The sequence below is a fragment of the Lutra lutra genome, chromosome 7 (genome assembly GCF_902655055.1).
Source record: "Lutra lutra chromosome 7, mLutLut1.2, whole genome shotgun sequence".
Classification (NCBI taxonomy): domain Eukaryota; kingdom Metazoa; phylum Chordata; class Mammalia; order Carnivora; family Mustelidae; genus Lutra; species Lutra lutra.
The window spans coordinates 148,123,256-148,136,565 of NC_062284.1; the positions used below are offsets into that span (position 1 = coordinate 148,123,256).

The 13,310-nt window shown below is 43.4% G+C and overlaps 1 long non-coding RNA gene across 1 annotated transcript; it reads left to right on the top strand.

The window, feature by feature from the left end:
• Positions 1-5,608: 5,608 nt before the first annotated feature.
• Positions 5,609-9,519, top strand: LOC125104254 (uncharacterized). The gene is made up of 3 exons (XR_007128625.1): positions 5,609-5,719; positions 8,206-8,208; positions 9,508-9,519. It is a non-coding gene; the product is annotated as an uncharacterized LOC125104254 (long non-coding RNA).
• The last annotated feature ends 3,791 nt before the right edge of the window (positions 9,520-13,310 follow it).

A 13,310-nucleotide genomic window follows, 5' to 3' on the forward strand; every position in this document is an offset into this window, starting at 1 on the left:
GAGAATCTGGGTGGTTCCTAATGTCATGTCAAGTGCTCTTTTGAGAGATAACAGAGGAAGGTTAGGCCCCAGTAGAAGAGTTCAGTCATGTGAGCAGAGATAATCAATGGACTTCTTGCTGGTAGGTTGGAATACGGTGTCACGGGTCTGAAAATGCAAGGGGTGAAGCTCTGGAAACCCAGAGGAATAGACTCAACCCCAGAGTTCCTGCAGGGGTGTATCCCTCCCAGCACTGAGTGTAGACCAGTGGATTTGATTTCTTGTAGACCTCCAAGCAGTAGGACATCAAACATGTGTAGGCCTGAGCCCTGTGTGTGGTACCAGGATCCAGTGATCACAAGAAATACTGCAGGGCAGGTAGCGAGTCTTACAAACATCTCCCCCTGCTGCTCCTACTCTGTGGAACTATCCCAGGGACAGTGACCCTTTCCAGCAGCAGTCCATGGGGAGGAGCCTCTGCAGAAACTCAGCACTGAAAGGGGGACTACAAGGATGAGGAGCTACTGTAGAATGAGCTTGAACTTGGCACATCTCTTAGACCATGACTTGTGACCATGAGTTCATGAGTCTCCTACCAGAACATACTGTGTGTGATGCTCAAATGGAGTTGGGGCATAGACATTCATCCATAGATATCCCTCCATTTCATATCATTTCTTTTCACCAAGCACTTCTAAATTTTTTAATGTTTTTTATTTCTATTCAGCGTAACTGTATTCATTGTTTTTGCACCACAGCCAGTGCTCCATGCAATCCGTGCCCTCTCCAATACCCACTACCTGGTTCCCCCAACCTCCCACCCCCAGCCCCCTCAAAACCCCCAGATTGTTTTTCAGAGTCCCTAGTCCCTCATGGTTCACTCCCCACAATTTCCCCCAACCCCCTTCTCCTCTAAACTCCCCTTGTCCTCCATGTTATTTGTTATGCTCCACCAATAAGTGAAACCATATGATAATTGACTCTCTCTGCGTGACTTATTTCACTCAGCATAATCTCTTCCAGTCCCGTCCATGTTGCTACAAAAGTTGGGTTTTCATCCTTTCTGATGGAGGCATAATACTCCATAGTGTATATGGACCACATATTCCTTATCCATTCATGTTGAAGGGCATCTTGGCTCTTTCCACAGTTTGGTGACCATGGCCAATGCTGCTGTAAACATTGGTGTACAGATGGCCCTTCTTTTCACTATACCTGTATCTTTGGGGTAAATACCCAGTAGTGCAATTGCAGGGTCGTAGGGAAGCTCTATTTTAATTTCTTGAGGAATCTCCACACTGTTCTCCAAAGTGGCTGCACCAACTTGCATTCCCACCAACAGTGTAAGAGGGTTCCCCTTTCTCCACATCCCCTCCAACACATGTTGTTTCCTGTCTTTCTAATTTTCACCATTCTAAGTGGTGTAAGGTGGTATCTCAATGTGGTTTTAATTTGAATCTCCCTGATGGCTAGTGATGATGATCATTTTTTCATGTGTCTGATAGCCATTTGTATGTCTTCACTGGAAAAGTGTCTGTTCATGTCTTCTGCCCATTTATTTATATGACTTTCTGTTTTGTGTGTGTTGAGTTTTACAAGTTCTTTATAGATCCTGGATATCAACATTTTGTCTGTACTGTCATCTGTGAATATTTTCTCCCATTCCGTGTGTTGCATCTTTGTTTTGTTGACTGTTTCCTTTGCTGTGCAGAAGCTTGTTATCTTGATGAAGTCCCAAAAGTTCATTTTTGCTTTTGTTTCCTTTGCTTTTGGAGACATATCTTGAAAGAAGTTGCTGTGGTTGATATCGAAGAGGTTACTGCCTATGTTCTACTCTAGGATTCTGATGGATTACTGTCTCACGTTGAGAGCTTTATTCAATCTCGAGTTTATCTTTGTGTATGGTATAACAGAATGGTCGAGTTTCATTTTTCTACATATAACTGTCTAATTTTCCCAGCACTATTTATTGAAGAGACTTTTTTTTCCACGGTATATTTTTTCCTGTTTTGTTGAAGATTATTTGACCATAGAGTTGAGGATCCAAATCTGGGCTCTCTACTCTGTTGCACTGGTCTATGTGTCTGTTTTCATGCCAGTACCTTGCTGTCTTGGTTATCGCAGCTTTGTAGTAAAGGTTGAAATCAGGTAATGTGATGCCCCCAGTTTTATTTTTGTTTTTCAACATTTCCTTAGTGATACGGGGTCTCTTCTGATTCCATACAAATATTTGGATTATTTGCTCCAGCTCTTTGAAAAATACCAGTGGAATTTTGATCAGAATGGCATTAAAAGTATAGGTTGCTCTAGGCAGTATAGACATTTTCACAATGTTTATTCTTCCAATCCATGAGCATGGAATGAACTGCTATCTTTTTGTGTCTTCTTCAATTTCTTTCATGAGTGTTCTGTAGTTCCTTGAGTACAGATCCTTTACCTCTTTGGTTAGGTTTATTCCCAGGTATCTTATGGTTCTTGGCTATAGTAAATGGAATCAATTCTCTAATTTCCCTCTCTGTGTTTTCATTGTTAGTGTATATGAAAGCAACTGATATCTGTACATTGACTTTGTATCCTGTCACGTTGCTGAATTGCTGTAGGAGTTCAAGTAATGTGGGGGTGGAGTTTATGGGTTCTCCATATAAAGTATCATGTCATCTGCGAAGAGAGAGAGTTTGACTTCCTCATTGCCAATTTGGATACCTTTTATTTCTCTTTGTTGTCTGATTGCTGTTGCTAGGACTTCTAATACTATGTTGAACAAGAGTGGTGAGAGTGAGCATCCTTGTCGTGTTCCTGATCTCAACAGGAAGGCTGTGACCTTTTTCCCATTGAGGATGATATATGTTGTGGGATTTTCACAGATAGATTTTATGAAGTTCAGGAATGTTCCCTCTATCCCTATATTTTGAAGCGTTTTAATCAGGAATGGATGCTGGATTTTGTCAAATGCTTTTTCTGCATCAATTGAGAGCGCTATGTGTTTCTTTTCTCTTCTCTTATTGATTTGTTCTATCAGATTGATTGATTTGTTAATGTTGAACCATCCTTGTAACCCAGGGATGAATCCCACCTGGTCATGGTGGATAATCTTTTTAATGTGCTGTTGAATCCTATTTGCCAGGATCTTGCTGAGAATCTTAGCATCCATATTCATCAGTGATATTGGTCTGAAATTCTCATTTTTGGTGTGGTGTTTGCCTGGTCTGGGGATCAGGGTAATGCTGGCTTCAAAAAAAGAGCTGGAAGTTTTCCTTCTGCTTCAATTTTTGAAACATCTTCAGGAGAATAGGTGTTATTTCTTCTTTGAAAGTTTGGTAGAATTCCCCACGGAATCCCTCATGTCCTGGGCTCTTGTTTTTTGGGAGGTTTTTGATCACTGCTTCAATCTCATTACTAGATATCAGTCTATTCAGTTTGTCCATTTCTTTCAGGTTCAATTTTGGGAGTTTAAAGTTTTCCAGGAATGCATCCATTTCATCTAGGTTGCTTAACTTATTGGCATATAACTGTTGATAATAACTTCTGATGATTTTTTCTATTTCCTTGGTGTTAATTTTGATCTCTCCCTTTTCATTCATAATTTTATTAATTTGAGCTTTCTCTCTTTTCTTTTGGATTAGTGTGGAAAATGGTTTATCGATCTTATTGGTTCTTTCAAAAAACCAGCTTCTAGTTTCATTGATACATCCTACTGTATCTCTAGTTTCTATCTCATGGATCTCAGCTCTAATCTTGATTATTTCCCTTCTTGTTTGTGGAGTTGGTTAAATTTGTGTGTTTATTCTCCAGTTCTTTAAGGTGTAGAGACAGCTGGTGTGTTCTGGATTTTTCAATTTTTTTGAGGGAATCTTGGATGGGATGTATTTCCCCCTTAGGACCGCCTTTGCATTCCCATAGGTTTTGGACCGAAGTGTCTTCATTTTCATTGTTTTCCACGAATTGTTTAAGTTCTTCTTTGCTCTCCCGGTTGATCCAAACATTCTTGAGCAGGATGTTCAAGAGAACTCTGTGGTAACACAGGTAAGTGAGAGAGTTTGTGAGGTTCTGCACACCTGGGACTCCTTGTCCAGGTTCATCTGGACCAGTGCATGCAACACAAGGAGAGTCACAGGGGGCAGGTACATTAGAGTAGTAACTGTTTTTAGACATTCCTGAAATGTCTGAGATATACACACAGGACAGTTTTCAATAGACAGAAGACCCCCTAATGTGTTTCCCTCTTCTTGGGACCAGCCATCTCAAGGAGCTTCATGCAGAGGTGAGGACTGGGCCTGACCTTGCTCCAGCTACAAGGGCACAGATTCACCTGAGACACAGAAGATGGATTCCATGCAGACCCCCCTCGGATGTCCCCATTCCTGTGAGTCCTCTGATGTGCGAGTTCAGTACTGGTTTCATGGGAAATCAAGAGAGCAAATCGCCCAGAATTTATTTATGAATTTTCTAGGGGAAATCCTGGCCAGTTGATGGGACAAAAGCAGGGATATGAGAGGAAGTGAGAGCATTGTCTCATATAGTAGCTGATATATTATTTTACTTCTGGATCATGGTTTGAGCCATGGATCCCTATTGCAGCCACACTTTAGGGCTCCACCATCACGGTAGACATTCATTATTGAGCCTTTCTCCATCTGGCACTTGGCAAAGATTGGGGAGTGTGACAGTACACCAGTTCCATAGGGTTCAGAGTCCAGGACAGGTTGAGGGAGAAGTCAGAAGAAGGAGAAAGTGAGGTTGGGTGTCGTTTCTGATGCATATTCAAAGGACAGCAGAGGGGGGGCAGGGATCTGGGACCTGCCAGCTGGATTTCAGGATTCACATGGATTCCCTGTGTGGAAGCCTGGAAACACATCTCAAACACATTCACCAAGGATGCTTTCATGGACTCCCCCACCAGAACAGGACCCAGCAGGACAGGGATGGGTTTCCCTCTCTGGTTTGTCATCACACCACTTTCTTGGGGAAATCTGAGAGCCCCTCATAGCAAGTGGGTTGCTTTTCCATCCAGGAAATGGAGCGGTGCCTAGAGAGGGGCAGTTCCTGATCACCTGTGTCTGCCCACATGTATAATGAGCCAGAGGATACACTGGAGCCAGGAGGACAAGAACTGAGTTGGGCAGTCATCCTGGGGGAAGCTCATAAACATGTGGGGACAGTGTGTGCCCCCCTGAGGGCAGAGAACAGGCTTGTAGCATGCAGAGAGCCTGGGCTGTGCAGATATTTCTTAAGGATGATGGGAATCTGCAGCATGTGCTTCTGTGGAGAACGAAAATGGGACATAGAAGAGGTTGATGAAGGGAAGTTTCCCAGAGACTGGTGAGATCTCAGCTATGTGGAGGCAAAGTTATATTCTTGTGGTTGGCTGTATGGAGAACATGAGGTATTAGCATGGAAGAAAAAAAAAATATCCTTGTGGACAGCTGAGAGTCTAGAGAGGAAATCCCTGATCTCAAAGAAGCCCAACCCCAGCATCTGCTCCTGGTCTGATCTCTGCTGTGGATGCTGAGCACTCTCTGCTGCCCTGAGTGTCCCTGCAGCTCAGCACATCCTGTGTCAACAGGGAGGTTTCTGAACTGGCTCACGCTGAGGGCCCCTCACTGTGTCTTTTGCACAGCAATACACGGTTGTGTCCTCAGCTCTCAGGCTGTTCATCTGCAGATACAGCGTGTTCTTGCCGTTGTCTCTGGAGATGGTGAATCTGCCCTTCACAGAGTCTGCATAGCTTGTGCTACGACCAGTATTGCTAATACGTGCGACCCACTGCAACCCCTTTCCTGGAGACTGGCAGAACCAGTGCATGTAGTAGTTGCTGAAGGTGAATCCAGAGGCTGCACAGGAGAGTCTCAGGGACCCCCCAGGCTTCACCAGGTCTCCCCCAGACTCTACCAGCTGCACCTCACACTCGACACCTGCAGACGGAAGACACCTTGGTCAGGACACTATCACATATCCAGTTTTTTCTCATATCCACTCACATACTTAATTTTTTTCTCCATAAATTACCTTTTAAAAGAGCAAGAAGGAAAACCCATCCCAGCTCAAATTCCATGGTGAGTTGTCTGTATTCTGTCCTGATCACTGAATGAATACCTGGGTATCCCAGGCCTGGGGCTCCTCTCCCAGCTGCAGGATCTTGGCTATGCTGATTAAATCAGCAGAGAAAGGCCCTATTTGCATGTTCTCTGGCTATATTCAGCTTGGGGATCTTGTCTGACAGAGAGGCAGTGACCCACGCAGTTGTGAATACCTTTAATTTAGTGCTAATGAAAATTTTGAAAAAAATATTTTTTTATTATATAACTTTCTAGTGTGTATACTTGTATTTGTAAGGTGTCTATGAACATATATGGGGTGATATTGACCCCAGAATCTAGGTCAGTGCACCCCCCCAACAGGATCTGCTGTCCCCCACCCCAAATCATCTGCAGGACAGAATGTCAGGCTATGAGGAATGTGGAACCCCTCCTGTAATGGAGATGGATTGATTTTACTTATATTATACTTTACCATAAATACAGAGAAAATCAGCATCGTGTAGGTGTATTTTCATGTCTTTAACATTTCACTTTCTCTGCGTCCCTCCAGAATCACCTTTGTTAACCTATATAAGTTCGCTGTGTATATTCAACACAAGATCAACGGCCCACATACGGTGTGTGTTATATGATAAACACAGGTGTCACAGTCAACTTTATTGACAGTGAGTACTTAAATTCTCCCTAAAATTTCCAGCATTTCCCCCCTGGAATTCCTTCTTCCCTTTCCCTTATTTACCCTGTCCCCACATAAATACTGTTCTTTCTCATAACACTTTATACTAGCTTTAATTTTGTAGAATTCATAAATGGGTCATTGTATTCTATGTACTTTCTATGTAGGGCATCTTTGCCCCAGAATCAATCCTTGTGGATACAGCCATATTGCTGTCTGTATCAGGAATCACTGGTTTTAATGACTGACAGCTCTGAAGGCAGCAGTTGGAATCACCAGCTGGAGGAGATCTGAAGAGCAGAGCAGAAAAAAGCCACTTGCTTCAAGCCTCATCCACACACCCTCTTGACCCAGGAGTTCTTTGTTCCAAAAAAGAGAAGAACTCCCTTGTTGTTCAGGAACCATTTCTGCTGGCTGTAGAGAAGAGAACCAAAGGCAGCAAGAGGTGCACCAGAGAAGGTTGAGTTAGAAGCTCAGAAAGACCTGTCCGTGGAAGCTGTGAGGCACCAGGTGGAAGAACAGCATGGGGGAGCTGTTCTGCTGCAGAAGAATCCTGTGCACAAACAAATCCGACACTCAGGCATCAGGCTGTGGATGTCAGGTCAAGTGGCCAGCCTCTGGCTATGCCCATAACTCCCACATTCTCCACTCAGTTCCACTGCTAACCGGTGAGCATCTTCCTCAGAACACATATACCACCATGGTACTTGTGCACAAGCAGTGGAAACAGAGATGCCTACAATTTTCTTAGTCCTCGAAGATAAGAATTATCTTCGTCACCTCTGCACTGTTGGTTGCTGGTGCAGAATTCATTCAGCCCATGTGGAATAGTGGTTTTCCTGGCTGTTGGTTATGAACTCTATAGTGTTAATAGTGGTTAATAGTGGTTAGACTGGCTGTTGCTTATGAACTCTACTCTTTACATTTACCTGCTTGTGTGTGGGACAGAACATCATCCATATTCTTCCCAGGCCAGTTCTAGGCACCATGTAAGGTAGTCAACCTATCGGACATCCTTTCCACTAGTTCATGCAGTGAACGTTATGGAGAGGCCATTGTAGTCTCAGTGATGATGAAAAAAAAAAAAAAAAAAAAAAAAAAAAAAAAAAAAAGACATGATTTCCAGACCCTGACCATTCTGAAGACCCACAAATGAATACAAAATGCAGATCCTTTATTCTTTACTCAGAAGTCTAGTGTACAGTTCTATAACTGTTTGTGTACTTCATTAACTAATATTTATTTGGTTCTAACTGCACAAAGTGTAGGCCTGCCTGGTCTCTGTGATTACAGCAATGAACAGAAATAGAAGAACTTGCCTTCATGGGCCTTACCTTTGAGGAGGGAAGACAGACCATAAACCAGCAACAATCCTCTCTTTCTCCATATGGTAAAGGATTCTCTGACTGACTCTGGTGCGGAGAGTAGTTAGGAGTGAGACAGGGACATGGGAGCTTGGAATCTGCAAGGTGAGGAGATTCTTGCTGGTCTCCAGGTGAAAACTGATAGGAGTCAGTCCAGCGTGGCAGCAGTGAATGGGTGAGAAATGGTTGGATTCTGAGTGTGTCTTGAACTTGTCACTGGCAAGACTTGCTGACTAATTGGCCATGAGTGAGAGAAAGAAGCGGTTAAGGAGAGCACCCAGCTATCAGCCCCAGAGTTTGAGGTCTCCATCCTTCATCCTGTGAGAAGGGTAGTTCCACCCCAGTCCTCGAATCTCTTGTGGATTCCTGGAGGGTTTGTTCACTGTGTCTCATTATCTCTGGCTTTGCTGTTTCTCTTTCTGTCCATGTTTTGGTCCTTTCTGTCTGTCTATCCTCTCTAGCATTCTCGTCCCCAACCTGCACCTTGTATTAACAGTTCTCTGATGCGTCACTATCATTCATGTATTTCCATCTGGCTTAATTTTTGCAACATAATTTGCCCACTTTTTATATTGCTCCATTCAGGTAGGAGAATAAATGCAGCCCTTATGTTGAGGTTTCTGGAAATAGTGTCCTTGAGAAGTACAGATGGGGACGATACTTCTACCCTATTCTCTCCTTTCCGAACTAACCCTCCAGACAACCATGATGAGATGGTCATGTGTGACAGTGCAGAGGGTTTACATTACTTCAGTGCAAATAGCTTAGAATTGAGACATGGGTATCCACTGCCTCCTGCATCCCAGAGACCCTCTGCTTCTTAGTGACTATCTAGAATTGGGTTCTTTCTCTCAAGACCACGTTGATTACCTTCATTTATGGTGCAGCCTTCCCTTGGTTCTGAAGCCAAAATCTGCACTTTTATCTACCAGAGAATGTCAGAGTCTTCTCCTTTTAGGCCATATCCTAGAGGGAGCTTGTCCTGGCACACTCAGAGGTCATTCTGAAATTTTCCTGAGCAATGAACACATCCTCTGATAGGAATTAACTGACTTTTCCTGAGAAATATGTCTGTCACTCTAGCTTATCATTTTGCAAAGCTCCTAGCTCACGCACATATGTAGATTGTTAGAATTCCCACAATTTCTTGAAGGACCCTCTGTTGCTGCAAACTTGACTACTGTTTTGTTCTATCCAGAGGTTCTCCACAGTGTGTCCCTGCAAAGTGGAGTTTTGCTTGATAAACACGCCTCCATTGGAGTTGCTCCAGTGTTTAATGGAGAGGAGATCTTGACACCTCATTGGAACACATGATAAGATGTGACTGATTAACATGAGACAGGAAAAGTACTGTGGGAGTGTAGAGATTCCTGTTGGAGGTGAGATTTCAGTTCTTAAGATGTTTCTTACTTTTTAAAGTAAAAACTACCAAGACACAATGTGTTTGAAGCTATTAATGTAATATCGACTTTAAAAAAGAATCACTGGTTTTAATGATTAGCAGCTGTCAAAGAATGGACATAGCAGGATTTATTGTTTTAAGAAGTTGTTTAGGGAGGGGGAGACAAGATGGTGGGGAAGTAGGAGGAGGCACCATTTCAACCTATACCATAAAGTGAGCTGATTACCTACCAAAGAATTCCAATCACCCATGAAATCAGCCTGAGATCAGAATTACACGTCTGGATCTCTACAGGGGCAGAAGATGCCAGTGGGCAGGTAAAGTGGAGTGGGAATGTCGTACTGATGTCGGAAGATAAACAAAAGGGGAAGGGAGTCACCAGAGGCCACTGATTGGAAAGTAATACCCCTAATACGAGAGTGCCCTGCATCTGGGGACCAGCATTAACTTGGAGACTGGTAGAAAACACTCAAAAAGACAAAGGATTGTGAGGGGTGAAATTGTGGGAATCGGGGCAGCTAGGGACAGTGGCTTAAGTCCCTGGATCCAGGCCAGCCTCTCCTGGCCCTGAGCCAGAGAGAGTGTGAAGGAGAAACCAGGTCTTGGTCCCTGAGCCACTAGCGCGCCCGAGAACGCATAGGGTCTGGCTCCTGTGAGGGGCTGGGAGCCTCTCCAGATGGCACAACACTGAGCTCTGCTACAGAGCCTGAGATGTGCACCCCACACCCTCACCTGAGAGAGGTGCGTGCAAGCCCGGTGCTCTTAGACCCAGAAATACCAGGCACTCGCAGCCCGGGCCAGTTGGAAAATCTCAGTGTGCAATCACTGCTTGGAATCTCTCTGGCGATCTGGAGCTGCCCAGACAGCCGCCGGTGCTGTGGTTTTGGGTACAAGCAGAAGATCCTGTGTCCCCAGGGACTGCAACTCGGAACCTGCTCTGCCAGCGACAAAGGGGGAATTTATATGGGTTCTGCAGCACCCACAGGGGACCGAGGCTTCTCTCTGAGAGGGAAGTCAGGGTGCAATTTGCTTTCCTCTAAACCTACAAAAACCATCAAAAGTGGTCAAGGTGAGAGAAAAAAAAAAGTGAACAACCATAAAAACCTCCAGAGAACAAAAGCCTGAGAAAACCGGTTTCCTTAGAGCCCAGCCCCTTGGGGGGGGGACGGGAGGATTTAACTCAGGGAACATCATTGACTGAAAACCCACGTGGCAGGCCCCTCCCCCAGAAAACCAAACAGGAAAGAAAAAGAAAAAGAAAAAAAAAAGACTACAAGAGAACAACCACCACTACTTCATAGGACAACTTTTATTTTTAACTCTTTCCTACTATTCTGGTTCATTTTTTTATATAGATAATTTTTTAACCTATTTACCATCACAGTGAGATGTCCAGTACATCAAATTCCATAATAACCTTCTAATCTGAACTTTTGGATATATACACCTGTGTTTTTCTTTTGCATTTCTATTTTTTAAAGTTCTTTTTAAAAATTTTTAGTTTAGTTTAGTCTAGTTTATTCCTTTTTTATTTTTATTTTCTAATATTCATACAGAGTTAAACTTCACGGTAATCCCCTTTCCCCAATCAAGACTACCCCTATATGTAAACCAATTTTAAATCCCCCTTTGTCTTAGAAAAGTTGAGTCCTTTAACAAAGATATCAAGATACATCCAGGAAGAACCAAAACTTCCTCGCCCACACTGAGAGTTTATAACCACTCTCCCATCTTTTCCTTCCACCAGTGTTTCAGTGTTTCTGTGTTTGCCCTGAGAGTATATTAATCTTATACTTGGGGTTCTTTTTGACGAAGTTCATCCTTTATTTGCTTATATATATACATATTTTTTTCTCTTGTCATATATTTTTATCAGTCTTTTGGTTTGTTTGTTTTTGTTTGTATACTTCATCAATCTTACTTTGGGGCCCATTTGGGCTGAAACTTCTCTTTCATTTTCCCTTTTTTTCCTGTATCTCTCTCTCCTCTTTTTTTTTTTCTTTTTCTTTTCTTTTTTCTCTCGTTTGAGTGGGGAATCCTGATTGCTCAGAAGCCTTTCAGGGTGCACCTTGACTGCACCTCCATCGATATATCCAGCTATATCGGTTCAGTCATCTCTCACCAAAACGACTAGGAGGAAGAATGTCCAAGAGAAGAAAAATACAGAGGATGGGCCTTCTGACTTTCTTTTTTAAAATGTTTTATTTTTTTCAGTGTTCCAAGTCCTCTGACTTTCAGTTAGTAAATTCAACCTAACGGGAGAGCAGTAAACAAATAAAAATAAATAAATAAATAAATGCTACCCTTCAACCTCTTTGAAGGATTTACAGGGACATTTTTTTAAGATTTTTTTAAAAAAATTTGTTTGAGAGAGAGATCACAAGTAGGCAGAGAGGCAGGCAGAGAGAGATGGGGAAGCAGGCTCCCTGCTGAGCAGAGAGCCCCATGCGGGGCTTGAGCCCAGGACACTGAGATAATAACCTGAGCCAAAGGCAGAGGCTTTAACCCACTGAGCCACCCAGGTGCCCCTACAAGGACTTTTGACAACAAAAGCAACAGGGAAATTCAATTCCAATTCAACTTCAGGTTACAGCTCTGATCTACCTCTGTTTTTGTTTTCTCAGCTCAGACCCTTTGACATAGCTGGATGAGTAAAGGACTTCTGTTCTGTCTCCACATCTTGCAGTTTCCATCCCTGAGTGGATTTTGTGCATCAGGAAGACTGCAAACTGGCCATGCCATCCAAAATGCACCTGTGTTCACTGCATGGACACATGGAGTGGTGCTAGCAATGTTCCTGCAATTATTGTCCTTGGGGATCACCCCTCACTACTTGCTCATGGCCCCAGGCTCACTGCCAGGATGTGCATCTCTGAGTCTCATAGTGAGTGAGTTTATGTAGGTGCACAACATATGTCAACTATTACTGCAAAATAATATAATAATTGCATAATATTTAATGGGATTGCACCTTGAAAGAGCAATTGAACCATAAGACAACTGGATCAGAGCAAAAGAGAAATAAATTAGGATATTATGAAATAAAACACTGGATTTCAAGTTTGAGCTTTAGCATATACAGAAGAAGGAATTTATCACACCCTCATTGCTACAAGAAAATGTGGGATGGGGTGGTTAGGATGGCAGAGGAGATGGGGTCCCTAGGATTGGATTTCTGGAAGACAGCTAGGTAGTCATCAAGTCATTCTGAGCAGCCAAGAAGTCAATCAGAGGTCTGAGAGAACAAAACGTGCAAGTCTTCAAATAGAAAATCGATCTCCTTTTGAATGTAGGAGGTGCAGAGAGTTGTCTTGGGCCATATATAGCTGTGGGGGTGACATCAGGGATGGGCCTGCTTCTGGAAGATGCCACGATGTATTGTAGCAGCAGAGCACAACATCTGAACTTTTAGAAGTGTGCTACTGTGGGGATGTGGCTGGCATAAAGGTGCTGAAGTGGCAAAGTGGGGCAGAATTCCAGGGTCTGAGGTCTGCTGAGTCACAAGAAGGATGTGTGGCACCATTGTGATGCACAGATGCTAGGCAAAGAGCCTGGAACCTGGTTGAACAGTGAGTCTAAGTGCAGGCTTTCTGCTCTGATTTGCCATAAATGGTGAACCACAATCTGGCCATGTGACCACTTTCCTGAGACCTGTGGGCAAATGGCAAAAGGCATGAGATTCTCTCCTGGAGGAATAGCATGGGTCCATAGCATAGGAGCCCCTAATGTTGAAATTTTGAAACTCAATCATGTGCCTGAGATGCAAAGCTCAGACACAGATAGGGTGACATGGGTTTCAGATGGAAACATTGGAGAGAAAGGGGCTGGTTGCTCTTTGGTGAGGGCTCACT